Source organism: Chelonia mydas, chromosome 22, assembly GCF_015237465.2.
Source record: "Chelonia mydas isolate rCheMyd1 chromosome 22, rCheMyd1.pri.v2, whole genome shotgun sequence".
NCBI lineage: Eukaryota > Metazoa > Chordata > Testudines > Cheloniidae > Chelonia > Chelonia mydas.
The window spans coordinates 11343427-11365699 of NC_051262.2; the positions used below are offsets into that span (position 1 = coordinate 11343427).

General features: G+C 42.7%; 1 long non-coding RNA gene across 2 annotated transcripts in view; it reads left to right on the forward strand.

Annotated features, from left to right (window-relative positions):
• LOC122463527 overlaps nt 1–22273 on the forward strand; it is a 203773-nt gene that overhangs the window by 23712 nt on the left and 157788 nt on the right. The gene's annotated exons all lie outside the window — the stretch shown is intronic.

Below are 22273 nucleotides of genomic sequence, written 5' to 3' on the forward strand. Positions count from 1 at the left end.
CAGTCCATATCCTAACGAAGGGCTGTAAGCATCACACAAAGCATCCCTGCAGCTGGTAATAATTGCACCCTCCATCATTCCCGCTCAGCAATCCAAGCAGAAGAGTGAATGATTGAAGGGGCCTTCAGATACTGAACCCTCCTCATAGAATCATAGACTATTAGGGTTGGAAGGGACCTCAGGAGGTCATCTAGTCCAACCCCCTGCTCAAAGCAGGACCAACCCCAACTAAATCATCCCAGCCAGGGCTTTGTCAAGCCGGGCCTTAAAAAGCTCTAAGGAAGGAGATTCCACCACCTCCCTAGGGAACCCATTCCAGTGCTTCACCACTCTCCTAGTGAAATAGTTGTTCCTAATATCCAACCTAGACCTCCCCCACTGCAACTTGAGGTACCATTACTCCTTGTTCTGTCATCTGCCACCACTGAGAACAGCTGAGCTCCATCCTCTTTGGAACCCCTCTTCGGGTAGTTGAAAGCAGCTATCAAATCCCCCCTCACTCTTCTCTTCTGCAGACTAAACAATCCCAGTTCCCTCAGCCTCTCCTCATAAGTCATGTGACCCAGCCCCCTAATCATTTTCGTTGCCCTTCGCTGGACTCTCTCCAATTTGTCCGCATCCTTTCTGTAGTGGGGGGTCCCAAACCAGACACAGTACTCCAGATGTGGCCTCACCAATGCCGAATAGAAGGGAATAATCACTTCCCTCGATCTGCTGGCAATGCTCCTACTAATGCAGCCCAATATGCCGTTAGCCTTCTTGGCCACAAGGACACACTGTTGACCCATATCCAGCTTCTCGCCCACTGTAATCCCCAGGTCCTTTTCTGCAGAACTGCTGCTTAGCCAGTCAGTCCCCAGCCTGTCGCGGTGCATGGGATTCTTCCGTCCTAAGTGCAGGACTCTGCACTTGTCCTTGTTGAAACTCATCAGATTTTTTTTGGCCCAATCCTCCAATTTCTCTAGGTCACTCTGGACCCTATCCCTACCCTCCAGCTTATCTACCTCTCCCCCCAGCTTGGTGTCATCCATGCACTTGCTGAGGGTGCAGTCCATCCCATCATCCAGATCATTAATGCTGATGTTGAACCAAATCGGCCCCAGGACCGATCCCTGGGGCACTCTGCTTGATACCAGCTGCCAGCTAGACATGGAGCCATTGATCACTACCCGTTGAGACTGATGATCTCGCCAGCTTTCTATTCACCTTATCGTCCATTCATCCAGTCCATACTTTTTTAACTTACTGCCAAGAATACTGGGGGAGACCATATCAAAAGCTTTGCTAAAATCAAGGAACAACATGTCCACTGCTTTCCCCTCATCCACAGAGCCAGTTATCTCCTCATAGAAGGCAATCAGGTTGGTCAGACATGACTTGCCCTTGGTGAATCCATGTTGACTGTTCCTGATCACCTTCCTCTCCTCCAAGTGCTTCAAAATGGATTCCTTGAGGACCTGCTCCATGATTTTTCCAGGGATTACCGGTCTGTAGTTCCCTGGATTCTCCTTCTTCCCTTTTTAAAAGATGGGCACTATCTTCTGACCTCTTGAGGCGGTCCCTCCCAGTGCATGGGCAAGGCTTATTTCTGGTTCAGCCTGATGAAAGTTTGTGCTATGGCTGCTATGTTGTACCTGATCTGAAAGGAGGAGCTAGTGATTTAATGTCAAATTCTATACTCGCTTACCAGGGTACCACATTGACAGTGAGTTAAGTGAGCATTGCACCTATATAACTAAGGGCACAAATCTTCAATTTTTTATTCGGGTTCTTTTATATTTTGAAGGCCTGATCTTAAGCTCATTCAAGTAAATTGAAAGTTGCCCAGTTGCTTCTAAAACATCAAGAAATGTGGTTGGTGTGGGAAGAGATGGAGAGGTTATTTATTTAAAAAAAATAAAAGGGATTTTCAGAACCTCTACTGGCTTAATAAGGTACCTTCCAAGTGCAGCTTGGCTTATATTATCTACAAACATGAGGCACTAGGTTCATGTCACTTCAATATCTGAGGCTGCGCTGATAACAAGATCTCATAAAACCCAGAAAGGGTTTTGGAAGGCTTAACCTCTGGATGAACTGGGTGGGAAATGTATTTCATTATACTGAGAGCTGGCACAGGAGAGGAAATTTGTAAAAGATTCCCAATGTTTTTGTTTGAAATTTCCTTGAAATTTTGGAGAAATCAAGTCGCCCCATAGTTGATTGCAAAATGTGAGTGAAAAATTGTGAAATGTTTCTATTTTGGTGGGGAAACAAAAGTTAGAGTTGATTAAAAATGTTGATGGAAAAATTCAAAAATTTTGGAAGATTCCAACCAGCTCTAATTACATCACAATAGAAGAAGCTAAAATTTGAAGGAAGCACAACATTTCAACTTGCAAACAACATTAGGATGCTATATTATTAGGAATCGTGTTTATTACAGTAATGCCTATGGGTCCCCATTGTGCTATGGACTACACAAACATTATATAAACTCAGCCTTGACTTTCAAGCTTGGGGGAGAAAAAATATTCCCTTAATTTGATTATTTTTCCCTATGAGATGATGAGGTAGGTCCTGCAAGGTCAACGTTTGCTTCCCAATGATATTTGAGGGCCCATGTTATTTGATTCCACACTACCCCCTCCCCTCCCACCGTGTCTATCTTTGAAATCAGAATATGTACCTACTTACCATCCCATTACTAATCTATACAATTTAAGGATCTTTTACAATAAAATAAGTTTTTATATAATGTATTATAATTATTAGACAATAGTCCCTATTAGAACCCTTTTACCAGCTCTAGTATGTCTCTGTGTGCTGGTGAACACCATTTTAGAGACATAAATGTTGCTTTTGCTTTTTTACTGAAAAATATCTTCTGATCTTTTAAAAAGATGAATTCACAGATTTAGAGGTGAGCAGAATGGGAGCATAGGATTCCCAGATCCATAAGAGTTACACATGAAAAAGAACAATTAAATCTCACCCAGTTAATCTGTGACCCAAAATAGGAATATCCACCATTATATTTTCTAGGGCTTTGTTCAGTCACATGGAATTGGATCCAAGCCACAAAGTTTTCATCCAGATCTAGGTCAAAACTTTCCCAAAGTTTGCACCTGGAGTCTTTGTTTGGCTCCCTTCCCTTAGGAGAATAGTCAACAATCTAAGCATAAAGGCTTTTCCTGAATAAATTGTGAACATAGGATTGATATTGCCGTTTCTTTGGTAACTGGACATCTTTCTGGAAGACATAATGCAAAATGCAGTTATTAATTAAAGGGGAGTTACGCTATTAGGATACTTCATTCTCTGCATGACACATTAGGCCAAGTTCATTCTGTAGAAGTTGCAAGAGGACAGCCAGGGTCCGCCCCAGGTACTGCAGCGCCTCCTCCATCTTGCTTTTATTCTCTCTTCCTCGCTTCCACCATCCTGATCTGACTCCACAGCTCAGCTAGGGAGCTCTCTTTGCAGATCCTTCATGGACATTGCCCCCCTGCAGTTCGGCTCTGATTCTGGACTCTCCCCTTACCTTTGGGCAGTCTCACATGTATAATTCCCTGGGGGCAGTCCACCACCACTCCTCATTACACTAAACAAGGGCACACCTGGACTGGAACAGGAGAGCTGGGCTCGATTTCATTTAAGCAGCCAGCTGCCCTGTTCCGCACGTCCTCCAAATACCCACTAAAACATTTCCTAATCCACCTAGGGTTGCCAACTGTCTAATCACAGAAACCCTAACACCCTTGCTCCGCCCTCTGCCCTGTCCTTTTCTGAGGCTGCACCTCTTCTCCAAAGCCCCGCCCCGCTCACTACATTCCCCCACCCTCACTCATTTTCATCAGGCTGGGACAGGGAGTTGGGGTGCGGGCTCAGGGCTGGGACGGAAGGGTTCGGAATGTGGGAGGGGGCTCTGGGCTGAGTCTGGGGCAGGGGATGCGGACTCCAGGAGGGGGCTCAGGGCTGGGGCAGGGAGTTGGGGTGCAGTCTCTGGGATGGAATTTGGATGGGGCTGGGGCAGGGGTTTAGGGTGTGGGAGGGTGTGATGGGAGCGGGTTCCAGCTGGGTGGTGTTTTCTTCGGGCAGTTTCTGGCCAATGGGAGCTGTGGAGTCAGCGCTCAGGGCGGGGACAGTGTGCAAAGACCCCAGGAGCAATAGGGATGTGCCGGCTGCTTCCGGGAGGGGCGCGGGGCCAGGACAGGCAGGGTGCCTGCCTTAGCCCCACTGCACCGCTGGACTTTCAGTGGCCTAAAATCTCCTGGATTGGCTTCAGTAGCCTCCAGGAGATAGAGCCCGATTCCGGGAGTCTCCTGGCAAAACCGGGAGGGTTGGCAACCCTAAATCCACCGAGTGCGATGAGATCCTATTGCACTGCTCTGCTGTGCTGTTTTAGTTCCAGGCGATGAATTTATGTTACAAACAACTGACCTGAACCTCAGTAGGTAATTTGCAAGTTGGGTTTCCTGTATGGAGCAGATAATTGTTTGGTACCCATGAGTGGAATGGGCAGGTCCCCTTCCTGCATATAGCCAGGAGTAATATACTGTATCCATTAGAGAGACGCCTAATCATCTTATCCTGTCAGATCCAAACTGCCCTCTTTTAAGAGCCAATTTGTTTTCCTGCCAGATCGATGTTCTTATCTGTAATTGTGCAGGCCATGAGTGGCACCCAAGAACCAGTTAATATTAAATTCAATTTCCATGGGGGGAAAAGAAAGAAGAGAAATGTCTTAATTTAAACATTTATTGTACAACTGTGAAAGTGTCCTAAGTGAAATTAATTGAGACTTGGGGAGAATAACTTCTAAATCAGTTGTCTGGCTTGCATAAAATGATATATAAGGATATGACAGTTGGATCGTGATGCTGTGCCGAGCTGATGAATGCTTTAACCCTGGGGTTACTGCTGTTCTTTTGCCCACGTGAAGGTGCAAATGTGACTCCTTTAGATTCTGTGATATCAGGAAGGTTGGTCTAACAAAAGTAATAATAATAATCCAATAATTTGTAGTAATTGTTTGCAGTTCTTTAGTCTTTCCTTTAGAAGGAAGGTGCTACAGAACTAGAAAGGAGTATTATCATAGCCATCCATTCACATCCTACCTTACCTCTTAAAATGCTATGAAAATGTATTCCTATCATACTGTGGTCATCACTCGTAATAATAACTTGAACAGAATAGACTATCTTCAGAAAATGGAAATCTGACCCTAGTGAAGCCAATGAAAGAAGCATAACCTCTGTGGCACATAAAATGTAATATGGAAATTTGGAGGGCTCAGAGGGAATTTGAAGAGTAAATAGCCAAAGAGGTGAAAACAAATAATAGAGAATTCTTTAGTGATACCAGAAGCAAGAGGTCTGCTGGGGAATCAGTGGTCCTGCTGGACTGCCAGACAGTAAAGGAAACAGTTAAGGAGAATAAGGACATTGCAGAGTGTGAAAAAATTTCTGTGCATTAATCTTCAACATCAAGGATGGTGGGGAGGTAAAGATGATACTGTCCAGAAGTGAGGCATGAAGAGAGGAGGTGCTGGAACACAGTGATAAATTTATGATGGAAAGCTTACATGTTAAGCTCTTTGCGGTAGGAACTGTTCTTGTGTACAGTGTCTAACACAATGGGGTCCTGGTCTGTGATTGGGCCTCCTAGGTGCTACCACAATACAAATAATAATAAATGAAGAACAAGAAGCCCAAGTGGCATACACCTAAGGGTAGTGAAGGAAGCGATTGAGCTGCTAATAAAAAATATCCAACCGCTTACTAAAATCAGCTATCATATGGGAGAATAGCAAATGTTGTATCTATCCTTTTTAAAAGGTGCTGGGGCTGATCCTGGAAATCACACACGAATAAGGCTTAATTAAGGCATCTCTGAGCAGGTCAGCAAAGTGGTGAATACAGGAGAATGGGCTGACATAATTTATTTGGATTTAAATAATAATCTTTTGGGCAAAGGCCAGATATTCAAAGGTATTTAGGTGCCTCACTCCTAGTGGGAGTTAGGCACCTAAATACCTTTGAGGATCTGCACTGAAGTCCCTCATGAGAGGAAATATTTTACTCAATGTACAATAAACCTGTGGAACTCCTTGCCAGATGATGTCATCGAAGCCAAAAGCTCAGCAAGAGGGAAGAATGGACTGGATGGTCTCGGAGAATGAGCACATCCACAGCTATATTGTATAGGATATATATTTAGAAAATATGAAGTATAAAGCTTCATGCTGCAGAGCTTAAGCTAATCATTGAGGCCCACATCCTCAGAAGTATTTAGGCTACTAACTTGCATTTAAATCAATGGAAACTAGGAGCCCTAATAACTTTGAGGATCTGGGCCTAAGTGACAAGGCCCTAATGAGTAGGTTATTCATTATTAAGTACTGTATGATTTTTTTCATCCCCCCCATTGCAGAATTTGAAAGTGACTAATGTCAGAGACAAGATACTGAACTAGATGGACCACTGATCCAGCCTGGCAATTCCTATGTGCTTATGTGATATGCTATCGTTCATCCCAAAGTGCTTTGCAAATAGAGACCGTATCAAACAACAGTGGAATGCAGCCAACTCTGGGGTGCAGTGTGGCAGTAGTACCCCACACCTATGATATACAATGCTTTTAAGCAGCAACTAAAGAAGAGCATAATAGCTAGTGGAAATTTATATGTGTGCACTTCAAATACTAGAGATAGGTGAAAGATTGGGGCGGGGGGGGGGGGGACTATGAATACTTTCATTAGAAACATCTTGCAAAATTCGCAGATTATTTGTAAACAATACAGATAACTTACAGGATTAAAAATATATAATAAACATTATTTGATGAGGAGTAGTTGGCCAGTTCTAGCGAACTCAATATCATCAGCTGAGTTAGAATGGGGCCAGGGCGCCAGAATGAATACCTGTCCTCTTAGGCGGCAGGGGAGCTGTGGGGCTATATGCCCCTGGGATCTTAGAGGTATGTCTCAGCTGAAAGATGGCACTTCCAACAGCAGAATCCAGGGGAATTAGCAGGTTAATGATTCAAAGGGAAGAGCTCCACCTACTGAACGGCCAACACCAATTTCATCATCAGCCCGTAATTATTTCTCTGGCGCTTCCTATCAAAGCACTGTCCCAGTCCAAACTTGCTTAGCTTGCCTGGAAGCACTTAACAAAAGGATCAAAGAAACCTTGCAAAGTTTAAAACTCACAAGCCAAAACTCAATCTCTGGGAATTAAAAAATGAAAGACAGGATTTTTAAAAATGATCTGAAACTTGGTGACACAGGCAATAAACTGACAATGTCTCGCTTCCTGCTGCCACCCCTCCTGGTGTGACTGACTTTGAACTTTTCAGTACAGAAGTTTCTGAAGCAGGGCTGAGGTAGAGGGAGACGGCACATTTCCTTTTTCATTGTTAGGGCCCAATTCTACAACCTTGCTGTTGCTGTTTGTGGAATAAGGTACTAAGATACCTGAGTAGAACATCTAGGATGACTTCTCCTTTTGCAGCTGTGTAAATTAGGTGTAATTTCGCTAATGTGAACAGGCCAGATCATCAGCTGGTGTAAACTGACACAACCCCATTGCAGTCAATGAAGTGATATTGATTTCCACCAGCTGAAGTCTGTCCTAGAAAAGCTACGGAAGTGTAAAAGTGAGATCAGAATCAGGCCCAAAGAAAGAAAGAATCATCCTAGTTCAGAAAGTGTTCTGCTTTCAGTTCAAATATATTTTTTACACCCCCAATGAAGGCATAAAGGACTGTGATGTAAAAGTCCACTGGATTTTTTTTTTTTTAAAGCCAGATCAGTGCAACAGGAAAGTAAAATGCTGAGCCACCACACAAGTCTCTCCTTTTTTCCTTTCTGTGTCAACTGTTGCTGGCAGAGATCAGCAATTCATTCCCCACCGTTGAGGCAACAGCAACTAAAGCGAATGTTCATATGTGTGTTGAGGCGTTTGTCCCTGGAAAAAAAATAACATCTCTCCTTCTATTAACGTTTTAATTAATCCCTTTTCGTTATGAAATGTAACTTTACATTACATAAAAAAAATTACATGCAGGTTCTTAATCTGCTAATCCTTTCTCCAGACAAGCTGGTTCTTTTTAAATCAACTGCCATTTTATCAACCCAATGGAGCAGAGATCCGGACTCAACTCTATTCAACAATGCATTCTTTTCATGAGAGACTGGCCTAGCTAATATGACACCACAAAGGGCTTGAGGAATTCCAAACACCCAGCTCTTTGGATTAAAAGCATAATAATCCCATGCAGTTTTTTGTTCAGAATTGATAGAATAGTTGTATAGTGAGTCACACTTGTTTGAACTTATCAAAGTAGCAATATATCAAGCATTTCATCGGGTGATTTTTTTTTTCCCCTCAGGTTGATTCAACTTCTTTCAAGTTATTTTATTTTTTAAGTTATTTTATTTTTTAAGTGTGCATTTATATTATTACCAAACGCCCCACCAGTTAAACAATGAATACATACAATCCAGCAGTGACTCTGCATAAAACTGATTGTTTTTACCTTATGGCTGGATCTAAACACAGTTGTTATACTGGTATATTTGAGTTAGGGGTTTTTTTTTGTACTGAAAAAGTTATCCTAGCACAACTCCTACTGTGGACCAGTAACACCAGTATAAGTGTGTGTTATTTCACAATAGTTTATTCTCCATCTTCTACAATTATACCATTCAAACTGCATCCACATCAGCAGGGGTCTACTGCTTTAACTATACAGGAATAGCTAAAGCAGTGCAATTTTTGTGTGTTGACAAACCGATAGGAATACAGGAACCTATGCGACTAGAACTGGTGGCCCAATAGCCTGAATTAAGTAGCATTAATCTGAGCTACAGTCACAGGGGTGAAAAGATGCAAAAAAGCAGGACTGTGGGTCTGATTCTCTGTTCAATTAGGGTCTGCTCCAGCCAGATGCTGCGAGCCCTCAGCACAATTGGAGGCAAGGAAACTCGGCACCTTGCAGGTTTGGGCCCTTGCAGCAGTTTTACTCGGATGTGTACATTTTGCCAGAGTCTCAGTTGCTGTGGATCAGCGTTGTTCCATCGATGTCACTGGAGCTATGCCGATTATGGGGATTAAGATCTGTGGACCTTAATGGAGTTTTTCCTGTTTTGCATTGCAGTTAGAGAATCAGGCCCAGATCTTCCCTAAAGGAGGGTGTTGTTAGCTTATAGAGAAGGCTGTGGGACACAATAACAAAAAGGAAGATAGCCTCTTCAAAAATGGATTGTTATACGCACTGGAGACTGTGCAGCTTTTGCTGGAGGCCTGAGTGCTTCTATTATTAACCAGTGGGTTTTGTTTTGCTGCAGGTGTCAATAGGACTCTGCAGTCAGTTAATTTCTTGCCTGTGGGTCAGAAGGTTTCTGGGCTCTAGTCCTACAACAGGATGTACATTTCTATGAGCGCAGGCTGGAATTTTTCCTGTAGAAAATGTCAGCGGGATACATTTCCACTGAAATGTTTTCTGTTCCCCCTCATCAGCCTTAAACACATATACCCCCAGACCAACTGCCGGCTCCAGAGGCAGAGCTACCAGGGCCTCCCCTTGTCCCTAGATGTCCCTGTTACATCTCCAGCCTTGATTACGTTTTTCACCTACTCCCAGCAAAGCCAGAGGTTTGTGTGTGTTGGGAGGTTCATCTTCTTGGCCCTGCCTCCACCCAGTGTGCTGTCCTCACTCACCTCTCCTGGCTTTTCTAGTCCCGCGCCCCTTTTCCACCACATGGATCCCACTGAAACTTGTTCTACCTGTGGGCATGGGCATGGTCGGAACCTATTTTTTATGTTTGTTTCCTTTTTAAACCGAGCCAATGTATATACTCCACCAGTGAGTGTGTGGTAGAGAATCCCCCATGTGCTGATCCATATGAGTCTGATACCGTCACAGTTAGGGATGGTTGGTTCTTTAGCTCAGACAGTAGGTGTTCAGTCTCTGGTGTGTTAACCAATGTAGCAGCTGTCACATGCGCGCATTGTGCTACCCTGTCGGGCCAGACCGTGATCCCCTTTTGTAGTTCTCCTCGCTTCAGTAAGATTACTCATGTGAGTAAGTGGGTCACAGTCTCACCCATAAATAGAAGATAACCCCCTATTTTTCCTGGGGTTCAAAAAAGAACTAGATATGTTCATGGAGGATAGGTCCATCAATGGCTATTAGCCGGGGTGGGCAGGGATGGTGTCCCTAGCCTCTGTTTGCCAGAAGCTGGGAATGGGTGACAGGGGATGGATCACTTGATCACTACCTGCGCTGTTCATTCCCTCTGGGGCACCCGTCAGAAGACGGGATACTGGGCTAGATGAACCTTTGGTATGGCCGTTCTTATGTTCCTGCACAGATAATAATATCTTCCATCTTTGTATATTCCACATTAGAACCAGCATGGTCCGTATTTAAACACATCAATATCAAGTCTCTGTTGGTGCCCTGCACAGGATTAAGTGCATATTCCTTTGGGGGGAAAAGAATAATTGGCAATTTCTTCCTGCTGTTTGGGCAGTGGTGGAGATTGCTTAGCAATAGCTTTATTATAAATACTAATTATGTAACCAGACTATTATTTTTTTTTAATATGTGAACACAAAGGAGGACCTAGAAACATTTCCACCTCGGGGCTATTTATAGCTGCCCTGTTATGAGGTGTTTCTTTAAAGGAGCCCAGACTCACTATGAAAGACTCTAAACCTCCTTGAAGACGGCGTGCAAACAATATGAACTTGGCAAAAAAAAGCCATATATACTAATGCACCAAAAAGCTGTGCCCATTCCAGCCTTGTTAATGTCTTGTTCTGTTCTTTAAGAATTCTGGTTTTTAATATCTTTGCTCCTCATTAATACTTTTATTGCTGTAGCCTGGCGAAGTGGTGGTGTGGCTTGCACACTGGACCTGAAAATGAGAGAGGAGGGAAATTTAGCAAATATTTTTTCCCTAAAATTTCTTTCGGGTTGTCTTTTTTTTGGGGGGGGTGTGTGTGAAAGATTTTAAAACTCGAAATGTAACAGTTTAAAAAAAACTTGGCCAGCTCTACGGTTTGGTCGAAAACAAAAACCAAAAAAAGAGGCGACTAAGGGGGGATATGATAGAGGTCTATAAAATCATGAGTGGTGTAGACAAAGTAAATAAGGAAGTGTTATTTACTCCTTCTCATAATACAAGAACAAGGGGCCACCAAATTAAATTAATAGGTAGCAGGTTGAAAACAAATGCAAGAAAGTATTTTTTTCACGCTACGCACTGTCAACCTCTGGAACTCCTTGCCAGAGGGTGTTGTGAAGGCCAGTACTATAATGGGGTTCAAAAGAGAGCTAGATAGGTCCATCAATGGCTATTAGCCAGGATGGGCAGGGATGGTGTCCCTAGACTCTGTTTGCCAGAAGCTGGGAATGGGCGACAGGGGATGGATCACTTGATGATAACCTGTCTGTTCATTCCCTGTGGGGTACCTGGCATTGGCCACTGTCAGAGGACAGGGTACTGGACTCGATGGACCTTTGGTCTGACCGGTATGGCCATTCTTACGCAGAAGAAAGTTCAATTCGTCTTGGATTTATACATTTCGTTTTGAAATTTGATGGAAATTTACAACACGCTGCCCTGCTCTGTTTAGAATCCCTGGACTCTGGGGTCTCTCGCCACCTGGGGTCTCTCGCCACCTTCCTGGGGTTTTCACTGACTTCTGTGCCCAGTAGAAGAGCGGGGTTGGGAACTAAGGGAAAGGTCTCTTGGATGAAACTTACAAAACCTGAGGTGCTGTGGGCGTGACTCAGGATTTCCCACAGGGGTGGCCCCCCCTCTCCAGGCCGCTGTGCACTGCCCTGCGCCGTGTGCGCATGCTGGGCGCCAAGGGGCTGTACTTCGTAAAGCATTTTGAAATGGAAAGTGTTCTATGGAAGGTAAAGTGCAGGGGTTCTCTGCTTTGGCTAATGTTACTTGAGAAGCTCAGCTCCCATTTAGGAACCTGAAAAAATGTTAGGGGTTGTTCCCCCCTCCCACCCTCCAAAGTGCTGAGCAGAGCTCTTTGGAAAATGCTAGCCACTTACTTTGGTCCAAAATGGAAGCTGAGATGTTTTGAGAAACCTGACCCATGGTGACCTGACTGCGGAATCACCTCACGAAAGCTTATGCTCAGATAAATTTGTTAGTCTCTAAGGTGCCACAAGTCCTCCTGTTCTTTCTGCGGATACAGACTAACACGGCTGCTACTCTGAAACCTCCACAGTGGGAGTTTGACGAGAGTTTTGATTACGTAAAGCTGAATGTCGGAGCACAGAGCATGCATTGGAGACAAGCAAGCAGGTAGCCCTTATTGAATAAAAGAAATGATTAATGTATTAACCCTTCTTTGGTGAACTTCTTTGAATTTAAAATGGGCTATTGCACTATTAATAAAAGCATGCAGTCAGGACCTGTTACTGTGCATTACGTGTGCAATGTGCTGTGCCAACCTTAATAATTAACCATCCCGCCACCCTTATGCAGTGGGTAAGTACAGAAATTGCTGTTTTAGAAACAGCACAAATACTTAGCTAGGGAAGCCAAGGCAAAAAGAGGGGAAGTAACGTACCCAAGGCCACGCAGAGAGCTGGGGCTTAATGGAGCCTGGATTCACCCGCAGAGGTATCTGAGTCAGTAGTGAAGAATAGATTATTCTTTTGTATTATGGCAGCACCAAGGGGCTCAAAACCAAGATCAGGCCCCCATTGTGCCAGGTGCTCTATGAACAGATAGTTAAAGATAGTTCCTTCTATGAAGCACTTGCTGTCTAAATAAACATGGCAGACAAAGGAAAGAGAGGCAAATCAATTTGCCGAAACTTAGTGGTAGAGCTGGGGATTGAACCCATCTCACTGTAGTCCCAAGCCAATGGGATGTCCGTCAGACAACACTATCTTTCTGGTCCCGCCATGAGCTCTATGCAGGTGGATCTTTACATCCGTGCAAAGCCGCATTGATTCTAGCGGAGCACCACATTGGTATATGGGTCTGCCCACTGGGGGCTTGTTGTCGGATTGGGGCTTAATTCAGAATGTAAAGTCCTTGGGATAGGGACCAAATCTTCCTCCCTATAAGATGCTGGCAGCATGAATGATATAAAGGAGCATTTATTTAGGAGCCGTTATTGTTAAGCTGTTCTCCTTGTTAGTACTTACTCTCTTTCAGTTTCTTAAGCTATCTTATACCTCTCTCCATTAGAACCAGAGCAACATTTTAGGGAAAGCACTATTATTTGAAAGGATTAGACCTTAAAGAATGTGCATCGGACTTGAAGTACTGAAGCACAGTGGGTGATACCAGAAGCATCTGCAATCTTAGGAGTGCTCTGAATTGCAAAGAAGAATGTGTGGCCGCTGCAGTGGGTTATTTGGAATGTAAAATGAATCTGTGAGTGCTACCAGACACCAGCAGAGAATATCCAAATGTCTAGGTGGGCACCAAGATCTGCACTAGACAATATGAAATATGCATGTGAAGTACTGGGGAAAGGGGTGGGGAGGGAAGATGGGTGCTGGAATTTAAACCTAGATTAAGCTACTGACATGTTTTGCTCTCAGTTCTGAAGTATCTGTCGCATGCTGTTCTCCTCTTAATCTGTCAGTTACAGTTAATAGCCGATCAGAGCAGCGCTTTAATGAGTAAGCCAGATTGTTTGCATAAACAGTTGTTAGGCTGATGTAACCAAGAGCAGTTTGCTACTGAATTCTCCTTGTATGACTTACACCTGCATTTTTTTTCCAATTTACTTCCTGCCAGAAGGACACCTGAGCCTATTGGTGAATTTTATTTGATATTTACATAAGTGCAGAGCCCTCATCTTTTCTTATTCACTTCTTCCCCACCATCTACACTCGAATTTGATGTTAAGACACTCCAGGGTGTGACTTCAGGTGTAATAATTCACAGCTAGCACTTCGTCTGAGTGCTGCCTTTTTGCAACTAGGTGTGAATTATTAGACCCGGCTTCTCACCTTCAAGTGCCTTATCAAGATTATAATAATAAGAGCTGTACAAGGAAAAATTAAGTGTGGCGCACAATTTGGGAGATTAAAATCTGCATGCTTGTCAGCGTCCGTTGGCATATTTACAACTTAAATTTTGCCTTTTGAAGAGATTTCAGGCTCTTCAAACAAAGATAATAGATCGGTAGGAAGAGCAATGTTTGCGGTTTCATGTATTAGTTATTACTACTAAGGATCCAAAAACATCCCCAAACTTGGAGATATTCAGATGCTGATGCAAATCTGAGCTCTGTGGCCTCATCTTAGAGCTATTAATAATAATTAATAACTTTCCATTTATGCAGAGCCTTTTAAATGAGAATATCAAAGCCCTTCACAAATATTAATTAATTTAAACATCACTGCACCTCTGTGAAGGAGGTGGGTAGTAAGTCAGGGGCAGAGATGGGATGAGAACCCCGGAATCCTAACTTGTAATGTGCTGTTCAGACACCAAGGCAGAATGGCATCCAGTGTGAAACGTATGTTGAAGGTGCGATCCTTGAAGAATGTAGCTTTTAATCTCATTTATTGCGAGCTGATGCTGCACTAGTTTTGGAGAAATGAAGCATTCTTCCATTTTGCAGAGGGGGAAACTGAGGCACAGAGTGACTGAATTATTTGCTCATGGTCACACGGGAATATAAACCAGAGCTGAACCCCCATGTGGTGTCCTGTTCACTCCAGTTGCGGGGGACTCCCCCCTCTGAGTCAGTAATGATGCATTGCCTGGGCATAGCATTGACAACACGATACTGTGGGAGTGCCTGTTTTTTGCAGGAGACATAAAAATCAAGGTCCTGGCTCCTTGTGATCATTAATGGTGCCATGGTACTTTTTACAAGAGTGGAGTAGTAAATCCTGATCATCTGGCCTAATTTCAACCTAGGAAATTATATTCTATTCACCTAAAATTCCCCCTGTGTTTTGGATTAGGTATTCTTCGCTTCCAATTTTCAGCAGTCCTTCAAAGATGCTGTGTGCTACTGTGTTTCAGTATGGTGCTTGGTGATATACATTACTGATCATTTGTAAAGCCTTTTGAGATCTCCAGGAGACAAGGTGTTATAGAAACACATTGGATAATGATGGTATTGGTGCTAATGAGTTGACAGGGCTTCTTGCAGCTGCTCATTGGACATTTGGCCATTACCCAGACATGTCTTGAGAACTATCAAATCATGGGGAGGTTGCAGCAGACCAGACAGCTGACTCCATCAGAATGCTGCCATAGGAAAATTAGCACCATTTATTTAGGTTAACAGATGGTGATCAGGGACTTGCTCAGCTTTGGCATAGAAACTGAGCAAGGGTACTGCCTGTGATTTACTTCCCGAGAAAGATATATAAAGAGCATCAGTATAATGATCCTATACAATCTTTGAGAGTCGGCTTTTAAACGAAAGACTCACTTGCACCCAGGAAGATGGATTGACAGTATTTTACCTTTATCAAAATGAATTTTCCCCTTGTATAGGCTTGTGATCTACTTACCAGCTAGCCACACCCATTGGTTGGGCTCTGCGTGGTTGAACTGTCGAGGCTACGCAGCCACCTTTTCAAAAGTTGCCTCTTGAATACTTTCATTTTTGTGACCCCTCTGAGTTTCTTTGTCAGAGGTGCTGAGGACTGGCTGCTTCCACTGACTTTAAATGGAGTTTAGAGCATCCACGGTGTCTGAGATTAGGCAGCTTGGGTGTTGAGCGCACAAAATCAGTGGCTTTGTTGGAAAAATTGACCATAGTGATACATTAAGGTCAGAGTATGACTTTCTCTCACTTGAAGAGCATGAAAGTTAAAGAGCAAGAGACAGCATTATTTTCTCTTTCCCCCTTCCCCTTTTTTAAAAAAATTCTACCTCTTCTCCCTCTCTCCTGACTACCACCACTTGTCTAGTAGAAAAAGGTAGGGGAGATTAAAGAAGTCAGAGAAGGTGAGAATTTTTCCACAGTTTCAAAACAAAGTATTTAAAATGGAATTCAGTGAGGGTTCCAAAATTCTTCTTTCCCTTTTGACTCAAACCCCTCATTTTCAAAAATGGAAGACCTTTTGACTGGCTCTGGTCCGTCCCATTAGGAACAGGATAGAATGCCAGTGATGTTTATTGAGCACTCTCTGGGTAAGCACATAGCAACCCCACCCTGGGGAATCAGGAATGCCCCCTGTTTATTGCGCCGTCGGTACAGACACACTACAGATTGCTTCTATTTTCCTGTATAACCGGAAACCTCCATCCACCATTCTTCTACCTCCTGCAAACCCACCGGTTCAAAATGTGTCTGCTGTGATCCCTGCTCAGCTGACAGAGGAATTGGGGGCAAGTGTGGAGGAGGCAGCTGTACATTGAAAGCTATGGGCTTGTCTTCACAGGGATTCTCAGCTAAGGTAATCTAACTAGAGGTTTGATTTTTTTTTTTTTAAATGGATTTGTTAAACTGCATTAAACCCCTGTGTGGATGCTCTTACTCCAAATTAAAGTGGCTTTAATTCACGTTGGAAGTGCCCTAACCACTAGATCATGCGACAACATTTACTAATAATAAGCATTTCCTCTCTGTTATACATACACAAACACATACTTTCTCTCACTCACACACACATTGAGAGAGAGAGAGAAAGAGGATCTATGTGTATCACACAAACAACTGCTAAAATATTCCCTTGAAGTGTGAGAACATCTGGTTTTTATAAGGAAACTTCTTTGCATGTTGTTAAAAATTGTGTTCCTATTTTAAAATTCAAAATAACACTGTTGCTAGCAAGTAGGACTTAAAAAAAAGCCCAAGGCAATTAGGTGCCCATCCTAATTCAATCTTCATTACATCACACCAGTTCTGATGGTCGCAGCAAAGGTCACAAAAGATCATTGGGTGCAGCCCTTCTCGTGCTGTTTTATTAATGCTGGACAGTGGTACAGAAAGGGTTAAAGATTAAGGGAGAAAAGGATTGGGGATACAAGATTGATGTGCTTGCCAGGTAATCAGGATCAGCTGAAGCTCATTATTAAAGGGATGAGCTAGCTCAGCTTTGATCACTCAGTAAAACACAAACACCTAGGAGAAAGGTGTGGCTTGAACTTTATATTTAGAAGCACAGCAAACAGGCTCTCTTTGCTCAGTGGGAGCTGGGAGGGGAGAGGTTTCTGACGACTGAAATCAGGCTAAAGGGAACATTGGGGCTTTACTCTAGGAATCAACAGGGTCAAAGCGAGCTGCTTGCTCACTGTTTTATTTCACTAACTGGGATGCACTGGTTAAGGAATACACTAAAGCTGGGATTTTTGAGCGTGTTTCTGCATCTTGGGTGTGGTAACTTGAGTTAACCTGAACCCAGGGCTCTGATGCTGCAGTGTACATCATCCTTAAGCTACAAAGAAAAGCCCCTATAGGTGACTCTTTGAGGCAGTGCAGGGGGGAAATGCCTGACGGGTTGACTGGCTGCTAGATTCCCTCTGAGGAGGCTTTGTGTTTTGCACCCATCATAATTATGTTCTGCATTTAAGCAACTGGGCAAGTTGCTACGAACGCACGTCATTGTCATAGCAGAGAGTCACTGAATGTTTGTGAAGATAAATACGCGCACACACACAGACTACTACTTAGCCTCCTCAATATGTCAAGCTTAAACCTTTGAACTACATTGTTCTCGCACTCCTCAAGAGGAGTTAAGATACGTCTGTGATGCATTATTTGGAAAGAAATCTTATGCCTGCTAATATGAAGACATTTGAAGTGGGAAAAACTTACAAGTGCACTATACGTTGTAGTGTAGCGTTTCCCAACATAGCATGTAAGGCTGTGGTGACTGCTGGCTCCAACCTTCCATTTCTTAGAGTGCACTCCAGCCTCTTCTAGCTCCTGTTGACTTCCAGATGAATTGCATATGGCCCTCTAATGCTCAACCATAGAGGAGCTTGGCTTTCCCCAAACCCTAGTCTTTTATGCACAGTTGAATAGGAAATAGAAGGCAGTAGCTCATGCAATGAATGTCCTAGCTCTTGACATGGTTGAGACCAGAGTCCTTGGGGTCACCAAAGTTCTCTCTTGTAGATTGTCGTTCCTCTCAGGCACGCATTTATTTATTGAAGTTCTGCGGAGAAAACTCTTCTACATTGGTCATCCCAAAGCTAAAACTCGGCTTGGAGATGTTCAGCCCCAAAGTTAGTTTGCTATAAATTTCACTTCTGTCACTCTGCAGAGCCATGGTCTGGTCCTGAGAGAGAGGCAGTCTGGAGGTCTAAGCACAAATAAAGAGCTCAGAACGCTTCAGTTCTACTCCTATTTGTGGGGGTGATTTGGCCTTGGGCAAATTACTTAATTGTACTATGCCTGAATAATTAGTTAATATTTGTAAAGAGCTTTGAGCATGTGAAATGTTGTGTAAGTACTTTGAATTATCAGCCATTTTTTTTAAAATTAGCAATCCAAACTCATTAGTATTTTTGCTGAATTTTGATGAGATCTTTGCACACTTCTAAGGGGGGAGGGAAGGAAAGAGTTTTAACTTAATATGAAATTTTCCATAATCAAGATATAATTACTAATGACTTCTGAGGTTTTTTTTGCTTTAAATAATTTAGTTCAGGCAAGTTTGGAAAGCAATTTCTTAAACACTGCAAATGGTAAATCTCCTGGGAAGAGGCTCTCTTGTAAAACTTTTGGTGCTTCCAGCCTAGGCCAAAAATAAAAGTAGAACATCCTTCCTCCTAGTATTTGACACTTATGGAGGCTGAGCTTGTATCAGTGGCATCGGCACAGAGCCTTTGTGTCCTGACAAGCATGTGGAAATTGCAGGGATGCATGAAACTGTTAAATCATGAGACTATAGAGAAAATGACCACGTCAAGACCTTGAGAAAATTCTTAGTGTGTTGTAGTATATCTGCCATGTTAACTTGAGGGGCATAATGAATTCTCCACTGAATTTGATGAACTTCTTGGCTCGTCTTGCCTGGCTGTAAGAAGTTTTATTTAGAGTAATTCTGATCCTTTATTTAGAGTAATTCTAAAATCTGATCTTTATTTAGAGTAATTCTAAAAATGGACACACATCTGAGATTTTTAATTTCATATTAGTTTGCCCATCCCTAAAATTTAAGAATCCCATCTTTTTCTTGTCCTGGGTATGCAATGAGCTAGCTAGCTTCCCAACCTATAGAAATCAGTGCCTCCATCTTGGGAACCCGGCATTCTGGAGATGCATGGATTTCTCCCCAGTCATTTGACACATAGTAAAATTAAGTCACTTCAGTTTGTAAATAAAACTAATCCTGCCAGCTAACCCTAAATATCCTTTGGATCAACTCAATTATTTTCACCGAATTTGGTTTTACTTCTAAAAACCCCAGATCTTTGTTGTTAATAAAAATGCCCTTGAAGATTTCACAGCAATCTGATGCCCAGAAAAATGAGGCAGTTGAAGATTTATTTCTCTTAAATAGAAAAGAAAAAAAGGTTTGTTCTCTAAATACTGTTTGATCTGTAGAATTGCATTTGATTTTAATGATGTGGAGGAAAAAGCTATAAACACAGTGCTTGGATAATTGTAACTTATATTAGGTACAGGACAGCGGTCAGCTTAAACGCAAATATTTTTCAGTGATACGTTTACAATTATGCAATTAGCTTTTTATTATTTTCCCATTTATTAGCTGTTTGCAAACTAAAGCAACCCAGTCGTTGCACACCCACAAAAGAGGTCCTTGAGGAAATGAATTTTGCTGGCAAATTTTATTTAAATTCTTGCTACATGAATAGTTGGGGCCCTTGAAAAGTTTTCTGAGTAGCTAAGAGTTCATTGAGGATGTTTCAGTTCTATGCAGTGCAGTGATCACTTAAATTTCTGTGGGCTGAGGATCTAATCCTTAGCACACTGAAGTCAACAGAAGTCTTTCACACACTTTTCATGTGACTTTGGGCACGAGTCACTTCAATGCTTAAATTCCACTTCTGTAAAATGGGGATAGAAATATTTCCTTTGTTCTGCCCTAGATGGTAAGTTCTTCAGGACAGAGACCTTGTCTTGTTAGCTCCCTAGTGCAATGGGTTCCAGATCTCCACTGAGCCCTCTTCTGGGATACAAATAATAATCGCCATCGATGGGTGCTCACTCAGCACCTCTGAGAAGCAGATCACTTATATGGGTGCCTAACTTTAGGCACTCTGGTTTGAAGATGTCCAAAACTACGGCTTCTAGAAGCTAGATCAGAATTTAAAGTTCCTGCCTCCAGCTGCCTCCCTATCTTTTGTATTCCATTCCCAAAAGGTATTTGTATGAAAAAAACGGAGCTTGTTGCTTTAGGAACTCAAATATTAGGAGTGCTGTGTTTTAAAATAATAACTTCAGCATCTCCTCAATACTTTCCCAACCACTTGGCCACCTACCCTCTTTCTCCTTGTTTGACTTTGCCCTAGTTAATATTCCAACAGGTGTTTCCTTTTTAAGTGGAATTTTTAGGTCGTCCTCTCCAGAGGCCTCCTGCATAATAACGGCATATTTGCAATGTGGCGGCTTTAGTGGGAGAGAACTTTATTTTCTTAACCCCACAGTTTCCCTTTCTTTGGAGAGAAGGGTCGTGATTTTCAGTCTCTGCTGCCCGTTTTTCCCCTCTGAGAAATGTTCAAGGTGTCCCTTCAGAAAATTCCTGCTGAGTTTGTGAAGTGGAGGGGTGGGGCGGGAGTAAGGGGCTCTGTCATTTCTTTCTATAGCAAAGTCTGTACAATCTCAGCTTCTGATTCTCGATTCATTTCCAAGTTTGGATGCTATTAAAACCAACCATAATGTAAAAGTTTTTTAAAGTGGCTTAGAAGACACTCTTTTTTGTTTAAATTCTGGTGTTGATAGAAATTATTACCATGATCTACTGGAGTGGGGGAGCCAACTGGAGCCTATCATAAAAAAATCCACCATCAATCTGAAAGATGGGTGGATGTGATTTCCCTTCCTCAAATGGTTTTTTACCCCTTTCTCCGGATGCTGCTAAATCATCCTTGCGAGGAAATGACCATTTTATACCTAAAACACATCTGAAGCGCAAATATTTCACCTACTAAATGGACCAGGTGTCGGATATTTAAAAATAATTCCCTGGGATGTGACACCCCCTGTCTCTCCCTTAAATTCTTCAGCTGCCTCCCGTTTCATATTACACAAGTTAAATGCTATACTCTACTATCAGTGCACTCTGTCTCAAGAACCAATTATAAAAATATCTAGGTGTGTGTACTTGATACAAGTTTGAGTGGTGCATTTCTAATACAAAACCCAAGGAGGGGACAAAACGCCACTAAACTTCAGAAAAAGTTTGGAATCTTCATGTTGTTTTGGGGCCAATGGGGTTGAAAGGTGGCAAACTCAAAAGTGAAATACTTTATCACATCATTAGCAAGTGGAACACATTGCAACATGATATCATTGAGGCCAAGAACATAGCAGGATTCAAAAGGGGATTTGAAATGTATGAGAATAGCCAGAGTTGTAGTGATAAATACTAAAAAAAAAGTTAAAAGTTGGGGGGATGAAATAAACTCATATGTGTCAGGGCATAAGCTAACCTCTAACTTGTGGAGTCCGGAGGAAACTTTGTCCAAGGCAGCTTATCCTATAACTAAAGGGTTTCTTGCACCTTCCTATGAAGCATCTGGCATTGGCCACTGTTGGTGACAGATAACTAGACTAGATTAGTCCATTACTGTGGATCTGTTATGGCTATTCCTATGTTTTAAAGATGGATATGGGTTGTGGTTGAGAGAGTCCAATTTTTCTTTTGCCCCTGGTGAATAGAAGTTATTTTTTTTCCTTCGTGGGAGTGACTAAGGACCTCAAATTGGGATCGGGGACCCATTGTGCTAGGCCTTGTACAAAAAAAAATAAATAACACACACACAAAGTTCTTGCCCCAGAATTGCAGTCTAGCATCTAGCACAATGGGGCACAAATCTCAATGAGGCCTCTAGGTACTACTTATTATTTGCATAATAGAACAGACTTCATGTTTGTTGTTCTGCGCGCTGTCGTTGTATGGGCTTCTGTCAAGGTTCCTTCCCCACTCTGAACTCTAGGGTACAGATGTGGGGACCTGCATGAAAGACCCCCTAAGCTTATTCTTACCAGCTTAGGTTAAAAACTTCCCCAGGGTACAAACTTTGCCTTGTCCTTGAACCCTGTGCTGCCACCACCAAGCGTTTTAAACAAAGAACAGGGAAAGAGACCACTTGGAGATGTCTTTCCCCAAAATATCCCCCCAAGCCCTACAT